The sequence below is a fragment of the Oryctolagus cuniculus genome, chromosome 1 (assembly GCF_051225735.1).
Source record: "Oryctolagus cuniculus isolate XC-2025 breed Fujian yellow rabbit chromosome 1, ASM5122573v1, whole genome shotgun sequence".
Lineage (NCBI taxonomy): Eukaryota > Metazoa > Chordata > Mammalia > Lagomorpha > Leporidae > Oryctolagus > Oryctolagus cuniculus.
Window position 1 is genome coordinate 22,501,331 of NC_142867.1, and position 12,747 is coordinate 22,514,077.

The 12,747-nt window shown below is 43.1% G+C and overlaps 1 pseudogene; it reads left to right on the forward strand.

Moving 5' to 3' along the window:
• Nucleotides 1–321: 321 nt before the first annotated feature.
• On the forward strand, nt 322–10,232 carry LOC100342425 (dnaJ homolog subfamily B member 6 pseudogene; annotated as a pseudogene).
• Nucleotides 10,233–12,747: the final 2,515 nt, after the last annotated feature.

Consider the following 12,747-nt stretch of genomic DNA (forward strand, 5'->3'; position numbering starts at 1 on the left):
TATGGACATTATGCTTTATTTTTCCAATGTCCTGTTGATCACTCAGTTCTTTCCAAATTATTAACAATATCACCATAGTGGACAGCCTTAAACATTTTTTCATATGTATCAATTTATTTTTCTTAAGATTAATTTCTGAAAGAATTGTTAGGCACATCAGAAACCATTTGAGAAAAATGCAAGGACCCACCACTACCATCACCAGCACGGTTATGCCCTAGCTCAGAGGAGACTGGACAGTTGCCCTCTAACCCTGCCTCTGCTCCTTGCTTCTATAGGTCACCTTCATCCTCAGACTTATTCCAACAACCTGTTAAAAAGATGTTGGATTACCATGAAGGTCTAGGCATGCATAGACATGCCTCAGCTGAGTATATTAAAAAGGCATATCAGAAACTGGTACTGAAGCGGCACCCAGATAAAAATCCTGAGAATAAAGAAGAAGCAGAGACAAAATTCAAGCAAATAGCTGAAGCATGTGAGGTGATATTTGTTGCTACAAATTGGGCTATCTATGACAAATATGGCAAAGCAGGATAAATGGTGGAGGAGGAGGTGGAGGTCATTTTGATAGTCCATTTAAGTTTGGCTTCATATTCCACAACCTAGATGATGTTTTCAGAGTAATTTTTAGTTAAGGGACCCATTTTTATTCAACATCTTTGAAGGTCCATTTAAATGTTTTGGAACTGAGGGGGTCCCCTAGGAGAAGCAAGTCAAAGCTTGCTTTCTGCCTTCACTGGCCTTCCATTGTTTGCAGGAGGCATTTCTTTTTTGATGCAGGATTTACTACATTTGGGTCACTGAGTCGCTGAGACCTTACTTTATTCTCTTCCATGTCATTTGGTGATAAAGGGCTGGATAACTCCAAACTATATCAACTTCTACTGAAATAGTTAGGACAGAAATGGCAGAAAAACTACTACAATGAGAGTTGTTGAGAATAGCCAGAAAAGAGTAGAAGTCAAAGAACAAGGCCAGTTAAAGTCTTTAATGTTAAATGGTAAGGAGGAGCTTCTATGCTTGGATAACAAGTGTCGCTCCCCCTCTTCGTGGAGGAACGACACTAAACCCTGCGCTGTTCTTTCGTCTGCTCGGCCCTCCCCAGGTTTGCTGCTGGTTCTTCCCGGGTTGGCTACTGTCCCTTCCACCTCCATGGAAAGGCGGTTCCCCCTGGCCACATTCCCCACTTCCGCAGGGGAGCGGCACACCGCCGGCCGGCTCTCTCGGGGGCTGCACAGGTGTTCCCTTAGATGTTCCCCTTAGATGTTCCTGGTGCATGCCGTCTCTCTCCTCCTTTATAGTCCTCCTCCGCCAATCCTAACTCGGCTGCCCACACGCTGAGTACGCTGCTCTCCTCCAATCAGCAGCAAGTCCTACAGTTTATTGGCTGAACTGGAGGCAGCTGTGTAGAAACTGTTTTCTCCTCTCCCAGCGCCATATTGTGGGAGAGCAGATGCATAGAATAAGTCTTAATTCCAGTAACTCAGTCCAGTCCGGGTTGCTCCCCACAGATCCCCCTTTCTTTTTATTTTTTGGCGTTGATACGCGCCTGTCTTCGGTGTCCCGCGGCACACACTCTGCTCTACTTGCTAGAGTTGCCACAGGTTCTTACAAGTCCTATTAATCAGGCAAACCGAATCCGGGTCCTCTCTTCGCCATGTTGTGAGGAGGTTTTTAGGTGCTGATGCGTGCCTGTGTTCGGTGACCTGCGGCTCATACTCTGGTCGAGCCGCCTGTTGGTGCTTACCGCCTTACTAATCAGGCAGACCGAATCCAAGCCTTCTCATTGCGGTATTGTGGGGAAACTATTGATGTTAATAACGTGCCCGTCTTCGGTGACCTGCGGTGCATAAGCTGCTAGCCGCCCACAGGTGCTCATCGCCTCACTAATCAGGCAGACCGAATCCAAACCTCTCATTGCTGTGCTGTGGGGAGGCCTTACTTCTCTATTTCTCTATCTCCAGGCATTCCTATCTCTCCCATTTTACTTCTGTCTGCCAACATTCCTATTTCTCTCATTCCACTTCCAAACTTCTGTTTCTCTTATCCCCGCGGCTTCCCGGCGCCCGCCCCGAGGCTGCTTCACGGCTCTGCGCGGCTTCCCGGCGCCTCGCCCTGTGGGCGCCCGCCCCGAGGCTGCTTCTCGGCGCCTCGCCGCCCAATTCACGCCCCGTGCTCTTTCTGCACGCGGCGGCTTCCGCGAGTCACACAGCGTAGCTTACGTCTCCGCCACTAGCATTCAATCTAAGTTCCCCGGGCTAACCTGGCGAATTCAACCCAGCTCACGTCTCCGCCCCACGATTTGGCTTCCCGTCCTTTGCTCCCCGGGCTAATCAGACGGATCCCAATCTGGCTTACATTTCCGCTTCTGGTTTCAACTTTTCGCCCCTTATTCCCGGGCTAACTTGAGAATCCCAAAGTGGCTTTCGTCTCCGCCTCGGCCTGCCCCCCGCGGCTTCAATTTCCCTAACATTTTTCTCTACCCGGTATGTTTCCCCAAGCTTTCCTCCAACAATACTCCTCCCTCATTTCTCCTGGCCTCTCCCCACAGTCTGCATCCGAGTCTGTTTGTTCTAGCTTTCACTTTCGCCTTCGACCTTAGAGATTTCTCCCAGCTTCCCCCCGTAGTCCGTATCTGAGTCTATGCCTAGGCTTTCAATAGCTTCTTCCGGCACCTTTTTGGTCCGGCTTTTCCCTAGGCTGTTTGCTAGTCTCTCTCTCCGAAATTTTCCCATTTCTTCCCGTTTCTTCCCTCCTAAGTTTCATATCCGTCCTAGGTTTCCTATCCGAGTCACGGCACCATTATGTCGCTCCCCCTCTTCGTGGAGGAACGACACAGGACCCTGCGCTGTTCTTTTATCTGCTCGGCCCTCCCCAGGTTTGCTGCTGGTTCTTCCCGGGTTGGCTACTGTCCCTTCCACCTCCGTGGAAAGGCGGTTCCCCCTGGCCACATTCCCCACTTCCGCAGGGGAGCGGCACACCGCCGGCCGGCTCTCTCGGGGGCTGCACAGGTGTTCCCTTAGATGTTCCCCTTAGATGTTCCTGGTGCATGCTGTCTCTCTCCTCCTTTATAGTCCTCCTCCGCCAATCCTAACTCGGCTGCCCACACGCTGAGTACGCTGCTCTCCTCCAATCAGGAGCAAGTCCTACAGTTTATTGGCTGAACTGGAGGCAGCTGTGTAGAAACTGTTTTCTCCTCTCCCAGCGCCATATTGTGGGAGAGCAGATGCATAGAATAAGTCTTAATTCCAGTAACTCAGTCCAGTTCGGGTTGCTCCCCACAAACAAGTATTTCAATGCACACATTTAATAGAAGTGTTAAACTATTACAAGCACCATTTGATTATTAGCAGAAACATTTTTTGAAGAATTCAAAAAAAACTTGACTTTCAGTATAATTGCACCTAATCTAAAGTATTTATAAACAGTTCATTGGAGCACCTATTTGTGATAGACTTTTGAGTTTATTGTTGAGACAACATAACACTGGCATATTGGTACCAGTGTTTTCTTATTAAATCAAATGCTTTCTTATTAAACATAATCCAAGGTGAGCTGTGACTCTTCAGTAGAGGTAGGACAAACTGTAAACTAACACCAGCATGGATCTGTTTTCCATGGTGTTTGAAATGTGAGCCAGGTAGTGTCAGTCTTACACATTTCATGTTTATTGAACCTCTTGATGGCTTGAAGAGATCATGTTGTGTTATTGTTCTTTGCCATTTGGGTTTGTATAAGTACACTGTGATTTTCATATGAGGGAATCATTCAATGACACATTTCTCGTAATGTATTCCCATCTAATGATTCATTATTGTATCTTGCAAACCGGGGATATGTCTCTTCCCAATGAAGCTTCTCCCTAAATAAGGGTTTACAAAGTAAACTCTGGCAAGAGGAATTGTGTGGTGAGATGGTATGAAGAAGAAGCAGTAGTTCTGTTAGTTTCAGGGTTCTCCACCCTGAGACTCATCAGCTTTCTGCTCTTTAATCTTTGTGGTAATGATAAAGAAGGAACTGACCTTTGAAACTGTCTCAGTTTCCATGGCCAGAAAATCTGGCTAAATCTATAGGGAAGCATGATTTCACAAGCCAAAATAACCAGACACCAGAGGAGGCAATTTACTCAAAAAGGAGATAATCCACAACTGATTAGCATTTACCTACTGAAGCAAATGTTTTGGAACAGATGGAAAGAGAATTTAACACAAGTGTGGTAAATATACTTAATGGAAAAAGGGAAGTTATTGGCAATCATAAAATGGAACTAAGTGAAAAATATTATAGTAGAAAATAGGAAAGCTACTCTATCCTTTCACAGCAGAAAAAGAGTGTGAATATAAACCAGAGTTTAAGTAGAGTGATGAGGGCATGCACCAGAGGGCGGGATATCTAGTAACACTTTTGCTGCATCTTTCCCATGGAATTTATACTTCCCACAACTCTAAGCACTCTTAGGCAGTCAAAGTATCACTAACTCTCAGTTATAATTTTGGCTGTTTGGAGACAAGCTGGCTTTCCTTATTCTCTCTCAAGACAGCATGTAATGTATATAGAAGCTTGGGCCCTGGGAGCAAGCATGTCCAAACCCCTCCTGTCACACAGCAATACACAAACTTGTCAAGTATTTTAACTTTTGTTAATCTATGTTTCCTAATAGGTAGCATGAAATTATTCATAGATAGCATTAGGATTAAGTTAAAGGAGATGGTGCATATATAGCCTTTAGCACACTACTTAGCATGTTTTGGTTATTATTTTTCAATATAGAAAAATACAATCTTTTTTACACCAATGATTGGTCATTGATTTTCTTTTCTTTTTTTTTAAACATTTAATCATTTATTAGGAAGAGTTACACAGAGAGAGGAGAGGCAGAGAGAGAGGTCTTCCATCCGATGGTTCACTCCCCAGTTGGCTGCAATGTTCGGAGCTGCTCCGATCTGAAGCCAGGAGCCAGGAGCTTCTTCTGGGTCTTCCATGCAGGTGCAGGGGCCCAAGGACTTGGTCCATCTTCTACTGCTTTCCCAAGCCATACCAGAGAGCTGGATTGGAAGTGGAGCAGCCGGGACTAGAACCAGTGCCCATATGGGATGCTGGCACTTCAGGCCAAGGCATTAACCTGCTGCGCCACAGCGCCAGTCCCATGGTCATTGATTTTCATAAGGATTGCTCACAATCTTAAAACACAGCCTGTCCTTCTGTCTTCTTCATTTCAACTCTTTAAACATTCCTTTGTCTTCCCATACAGAGCTTGTAAGACAGAGAGCAGAATCCCTTCACTCTGTCACTGTGGGAGTTCTGAGCATAGACGATGGAGATGAGAGGGTCCATTGTTGTGTCTGGGTTCCCTTATACCCACCCAGTCTGACTGCAGAGACTCAGAACTCTCCTCTTGCTGGAGATGGATCTCACAGAGGTGCCGGGGACACACCACAGTGTGGGTTGGTTCTCTGGATAGTGCTCCCACCTAGGTGTGTGAGGTGCACAGGCACTGAGAGCTTGCTTCATGTCGGGGAATAGTCCGCGGCGGTATCGCTAGGTGGAGGTTTTTAGTTTCGGTTTTAACCGGGGGGCTTTCCTACGGGCGGGGCTCTCCGGAGGCGGAGGGATCGAGGTCGTGGTAAACAACAAGATGGCGGCAGGACCCCCGCAGTGAGTCTGCCTGCCTGCCTGCTGCGTGACACCTCACCTGATTGGCCGAACGACGCGTGCCTTTCACGTGAACAGAGACTGGATTGGTGTGCCCAATGCATGGACTCTAGCTTGCTCCTGATTGGTTGCATTTTGTATATAAGCCGCGGGTGTAAGGAGGAAGCTCTCTTTCTCTCCTCCCCTTTCCTCCTCCCTCTGTCACGTTTACTTTCTCTAATAAAAAGTCTACTGAAGACGGATAAACATCATTTGTTTTTTTCTCGCCCGAGAAACTGTCGTTGCAGGCCCTTGGTTGAGTCTGCTGGCCAGACTCCCTGAGACGCTCGCGGCAGCTTCAGACTGTGAATAAACTCGTTAATTCAAGTATAAAGAATGGCTGAACACACTAATTGATTTCAATCAACATCCCCTCACTCCACTGACTGCAGCCAAAGGCAGTCCACCATACTCACCTTGAGTGTCCCTCTGGACCCTGGCTGTTACCACAAACAATGGCTGGTGCTCCCTGGCCCTATCTAACACACATCCCTTCAACTCAAATGCATGCTTTTAGCATTGCATCAAGCCCAAGACACACATATACATGAATAAAACATTCAGTAAAAGAAACCCACATCTTCCAGAGGATACAGAGGTAAGAGACCCAGCAGATGCACAAAAATCAGTGAATAAACACAAAAAACATGAATAAAGAAGGCAGTATGACTCCCCAAAAGGTTGGCAATAAATGGAAATGAATGAAGATGGCAATACATCACATCAAAACTTATAGGTTACAGAAAAAGCAATGATAAGAGGGTAGTTTATAGTAATTGGTGCCATTATCAAGAAACTGGGCAGAGACTATATACATGAGATATCAATGCATTTTGAGGACCTAGAAGAAAAACAAGAAACAAAACCTCAAATTACCAAGAGGAAACAAACAATTAAAATTAGAAGAGATAAACAAAATTGAAACAAAAATATAAAAGATCGCTGAAATGAGAGCTGGTTTTTGAAAAAAAAAATTGATACTCCATTGGCCCAACTAACAAAAAGAGGAGAACATTCACAAATCAATGTGATACAGCATGTTATCAAACTGAAGAACAAAAACAATATGATTATCTCAACAGATGCAGTGAAAGCATTTGATAAAATACAACACCCTTTCATGATGAAAACTCTAAGCAAAATGGATATAGAAGAACATTCCTCAACAGAAACAAGGCAATTTATGACAAAACCAAGGCCAGCATCCTATTGAATGGGGAAAAGTTTGAAGCATTCCCACTGAGATCTGGAACCAGACAACGATGCCCAATTTTATCATTGCTATTCAATTCTGGAAGTTTAGTCTGAGCCATTAGGCAGGAGAAAAAATTAAAGGGATACAAACCAGGAAGGAGGAAGTAAAATTATCCCTCTTTGCAAATGACATAATCCAAAAGGGGATCCAAAAGACTCCACTAAGAGACTGTTGGAACTCATAGAAGTGTTTGGTAAAGTAGCAAGATATAAAATCAACACACAAAAATCAGCAGCCTTGGTATACACAGATAATGCCACAGCTGAGAAAGAACTTCTAAGGTCAATCCCATTCACCATAGCTACAAAAAAAAATCAAATACCTTTGAGTAAATTTAACCAAAGATATAAATGCTCTCTATGATAATTACAAATATTAAGGAAATAGAAGATACAAAAAAATGGAAAAATCTTCCATGTTCATGGATTGGAAGAATCAATATCAACAAAATGTCCATACTACTGAAAGAAATTTGCAGTTCAATGCGATACCAATCAAAGTACCAAGGACATTCTTCTCAGATAAGGAAAAATGGTGTTGAAATTTATTTGGAAACACAGAAGACTCTGAATAGCTAAAGCAATCTTATACAACAAAAACAAAGCCAGAGGCATCACAAGACCAGACCTCAAGACATGCTACAGGGCAGTTATAATCAAAACAGCTTGGTACTGGTACAAAAACAAATGGATGGGCCAATGGAATAGAATAGAAACACCAAAAATCAATCCAAGCATCTACAACCTACATATCTTTGACAAATGAGCTAAAATAAATCCCTGGAGTAAGGACAGTCCCTTCAACAAATGGTGCTGGGAAAACTGGATTTCCACATGCAGAAACATGAAGCAAGAACCTACCTCACACCTTGCACAAAAATCCACTCAAAATGGTTTAAAGACCTAAATCTATGACCTGATAGCATCAAATTATTACAGAATATTGGGGAAACCCTGCAAGGCATTGGTATAGGCAGAGTTCTTGGAAAAGGTCCCAGAGGCACAGGCAATCAAAGCCCAAACTAATAAATGGGATTACATCAAGTTGAGAAGCTTCTCTACTGAAAAAGAAACACTCAGCAAAGTGAAGAGGAAACTGGCAGAATGGGAGAAATTATTTGAAAACTATACAACTGATAAAGGATTAATAGCCAGAATATATAAATAGCTCAAGACACGCTCAACAGCAAGACAACCAAGTTAAGAGAAGGACAAAGGACTTAAACAGGCATTTTTCAAAAGAGGAAAACCAAATGGTCAACAGACACATGAAAAAGTGATCAGGATCACTAGTTGTCAGGGAAATCCAAATTAAAACCATAATGAGGTTTCGCCTCACCCCCATTAGAATGGCTTTCATACAGAAATCAACAAACAAATGCTATGGAGAATATGGGGAAAAATGTTCCATTGTTGTTGGAAATGTATATTGGTAAAGCCGCTATGGAAGACAATATGGAGATATCTCAGAAATCTGAATATAAACTTACCATATGACCCAGCCATCCCACTCCTGGGAATTTACCCAAGGAAAATGAAATCAGCATCTGAAACAGTTATCTGTACCCCCATGTTTACTGTAGTTCAATTCACAATAGCTAAGACATGAAATCAACCCAAATGCCCGTCAACTGGAGACTGGATAAAGAAATTATGGCATATGTACACCATGGGGTACTACACAGTGGTTGAAAAAAAAAAAAACTAAATCTGGTCATTTGCAACAAAATAGATGAAACTTAAAAACATCATACTTAGTGAAATAAGCCAGTCCCAAAGGACAAATACCATATGTTCTTTCTGACCTTTGATACTTTGATAACTAATAGAGCACCTAAAATGCTGTAAAAGTGTAATTAACTTTGAGAAGTGATGACTTTGAACAACCTTTGTCTCGACTGTTGAGGAACAGTTTTTTTTTCATACTATTTGTTGAACTCCTTACTTAACATAGAGTTAATCATATGCATATAAAATTAATTGAGAATATATATCTTAGTAAAAAATAAGAATGAGAATAAGAGAGGGAGGAGGAAGAGTGCTGGGAGTGTGACACAATGGGAAGAATTATCATGTTCCTGAAGTTGTAATTATGAAATGTATGAAGTTTGTATTCCTTAAACAAAAGTTTTCTGGGTGAAAAAAAAACAAAGCAAAAAAAAAAGAGTTTGAAGATGTCAAGTGATGAGTGTTGAATTAAATTTTCAAAGTGGAGGTAAAGCACTTTGAGACCACTACTCATATCTTGAGTGGACTTCTGAGATAGCTTCTGTGTAAGCAATGCTAAAGATACTGAACGGATGTTAATGCCTGCTTTCAGAACTCCTCCCAACATTCCACACTCTGATTTAATCTTATCATTCATAAACATATAGTGTCAGAGGTGTCAGAATTCAGTTGGAGTTCAGAGAGCTCTCTTACTTCACTGGAGACAAGAAATTTAAGGGGACTGTCAAGAAAGTTGCAAAGCCCATGCATTTTCTCTCTGGGAAGAATGATGGACTGATGCCCACATTAACTGATACCAGCAGTGGCTTCTCTACTCCAGTGCTGTCTTAATTCTTGAGCCAGAGTTGGTAGCTTCTGTGACTGTCTGCTGAAGAAGTTGATCCAGGGAAGAAACAAAGTCAATGGCTAGAAGATTGTTAGTGCCAAAGAAATAATTAAAAAGCACTTTCCAAAGAAGCCAGATCCCAGCAATCTTACACACACGACAGAAATTATAAATAACAAATTCAGAATCAAGATGGATTATTTAGTGGGATTATTTATTTTTGCCTGGGACCCTGGCTCTGTATGCACATCATGGACTGACTGCTGATCATGAAGACCTAGATAAAGCATTTATGGAGATGTGTTACCAGTTTATCATCAGTTTTAGATGGGACTGAGCCCACAATTAAGTAATTGTGGACTTTAGCATTCACTCCAAAGATAGACATGAGGACATGGGAGTCTGGCTTGAAAACAGTTTCAGTTGTACTATGACCAGTGACAATGGGAAGCCTGTTCTATGTGAACTACTTCACTGGAGATAAGTAGTGGGGACAGGCAGGAGGATGGGAGATGCTGCAGCACTTCAAAAAGTATGCCTCCTCACATGCAGGTGGCTATTTTGTTGATAATTTTTAGAATCTAATCCCACGAAACAAGAAAGAAATTCCTCTCTGGGACAGTCTCTGGAGTACAATTATTTTCTATTTTCTGATTACATAGACTTCTATAACCTTAAAACAATTCATACAGAGGACCATCACCTGTTCTTCTGGACCTCTGTTTACTAGGACTGGGGGAGGTGGAAAACAATGTAAGTAACAGTGTGACAACTGCCAATCACAAGACTTCTGTGAATTGAACATTGTGTGTAATAGAATTTTTATTTTCTGAAGGTCATAAGTTGGCAAGCCAATTGCTTGTGGGTAAAATTAACATTGACTTTTGGCTACTGTGAATTACACAAGTTCCAAGTCTAGGGTAAAGGTGGAAAATCCAGAGTGACAATGGGGGTCCAGGACACCTTGAAAGGCCAGGTGCCTATAACCATTTCAACCAAAACGTGCTATTGATTTTGACTTTATTTGCATACGTTTCTTTAGTCTGTAATTCAGGATGATTTGGGGGCTTCTATCTGTGTATGTGTTTTGAAAATGAGGACCACTGTGAGGAAGAAAGAAAAAAGTTAGCAAATTTTTATTCATGGAGGCAAACAAACAAACAAACAAACTCATGGGCAGAAAACCCTGCAAGCAGCCTGATTTGTGTTTTCGATTAGCTCCTTTGTGGGGCAATTGCACTGCTGTTGGAAGAAGGGTGAAGCTTTTTGCTGGTGAGCATGTTGTGGGATCCTGGCTAGCGGGGAAGGCAAAGACAGAGATTAAAGGAGATCTGTGGAAGGACATGGCTCCCATTGGACTTGGTCAGCTGGGCGTCGGTTCGATTCTCAGCTGCTCCACTTCTGATCCAGGTCTCTGCTATGTCCTGGGAAAGCAGTGGAAGATGGCCCAAGGCCTTGGGCCTCTGCACCCATGTGGGAGATCTAGAAGAAGCTCCTGACTCCTGGTTTCCAATCGGCACAGCTCCAGCTGTAGCGGCCATCTGGGGAGTGAACCAGTGGATGGAAGACCTCTCTCTCTCTCTTTCTCTCTCTCTCTCTATGCCTTTCCTTCTCTCTCAGTGTGTAACTGTGACTTTCAAGTAAAATAAATATTTTAAAAAAGATATTAAGGAAAAATAATAATTGTCTATCACTCTGTGGACACTTGCCAGTGTCATTCTTACTATTAATTGGGTTACCATACTGTGCTCAGTATAGTTTTTTTTTTAAAAGATTTATTTATTTGGGGGTTGGCACCATGGCTCACTTGGTTAATCCTCTGCCTGTGGCGCTGGCATCCTATATGAGCGGCGGGTTCTAGTCCTGGTTGCTCCTTTTCCAGTCCAGCTCTCTGCTGTGGCCCAGGAAGATAGTGGAGGATGGCCCAAGTACTGGGTCCCTGTACCCGCATGGGAGACCAGGAAGAAGCACCTGGTTCCTGGCTTTGGATCGATGCAGCGCCGGCTGTAGCAGCCATTTGGGGGTTGAACCAACAGAAGGAAGACCTTTCTCTCTGTCTCTCTCTCACTGTCTATAACTCTACCTATAAAATAAATAAAAAAAGATTTATTTATTTATTTATTTATTTGAAAGGCAGAGTTACAGAGAGGCAGAGGCAGAGAGAGAGAAAGAGATATGGGTCTTCCAATCACTGGTTCATTCCCCAGAAGGTTGCAATGGCCAGAGCTGTGCCAACTGGAAGCCAGGAGCCAGGAGCTTCTTCTGGGTCTACCATGTGGTTGCAGGGACCTAAGGACTTGACCCATCTTCTACTGCTTTCCCAGGCCATAGCAGAGAACTGGATAAGAAGCAGAAAAACCAGGACTCGAATCTGTACCCATATGGGATGCTGGCACTGCAGGTGGAGACTTTACCCACTATGCCCCAGTGCCGGCACCTCAGTACAGTTTTAACAGAGCAAAGCATGGCAAATTGTGGACCCAGAAGGTTGCTCATTGGGGCTGTGCAATCTGGCCTCTGAGATGAATGTAGAATGATGGTCTCTCAGTTTTACGTTTTTCCCCGAGCTTAGCTCTCTCAGCTGTTGGAAGAACCTATCCAGGGGACTATAGATAATAAATAGAAGGAACAACCTTAAATTCCAGGCAGATTAATAGTTAAAAGGAGATTTAATAATGATTTTATTTTGGTTAGAAAGGGGCTCTCCTAGAATGGGAGGGAGACATTGTAGGATGATGAATGAAAGCTCATATTCTAGGGTTGGGGAGGTCTTGTGTAATAGTTTGAATTATGGTTCCACAAATGTCGTTCCTCATTTCACTGTACAGTAGCATGCTCCCCTTCTGCACTGATGGTGGGCCCAGCCAGCAGAGACTCAGCAGACAAAGGAGAAACTCATGACATGCTTGTGTGGTTGGGCCTTGCTCATTTGAACGTTGATTATCCACCACAGGAAAGACATGTCCGTGGTAACCTGAGATGCAGGGTAAGATATGTGATAAGCTGGTTCACACTGACCAAGAAGATCCCTGAGCATGGAAATAAATGCTGTTGGGCACGGTCTGTTAAGAGCCAGCATAGGCGCTTATGTACAAGTATTCTCTTGGCTGTCTTCTAGTTGTATAATTCTGGCAATAGGTCAATTTTTAAAGATATTAATTGCTTTTCCTGAAATATAAGCATTATGATAACTATCACACAGGTAGGCATCAAATGAAATAGTATGTGTCAGTGTGTTTTGTTAT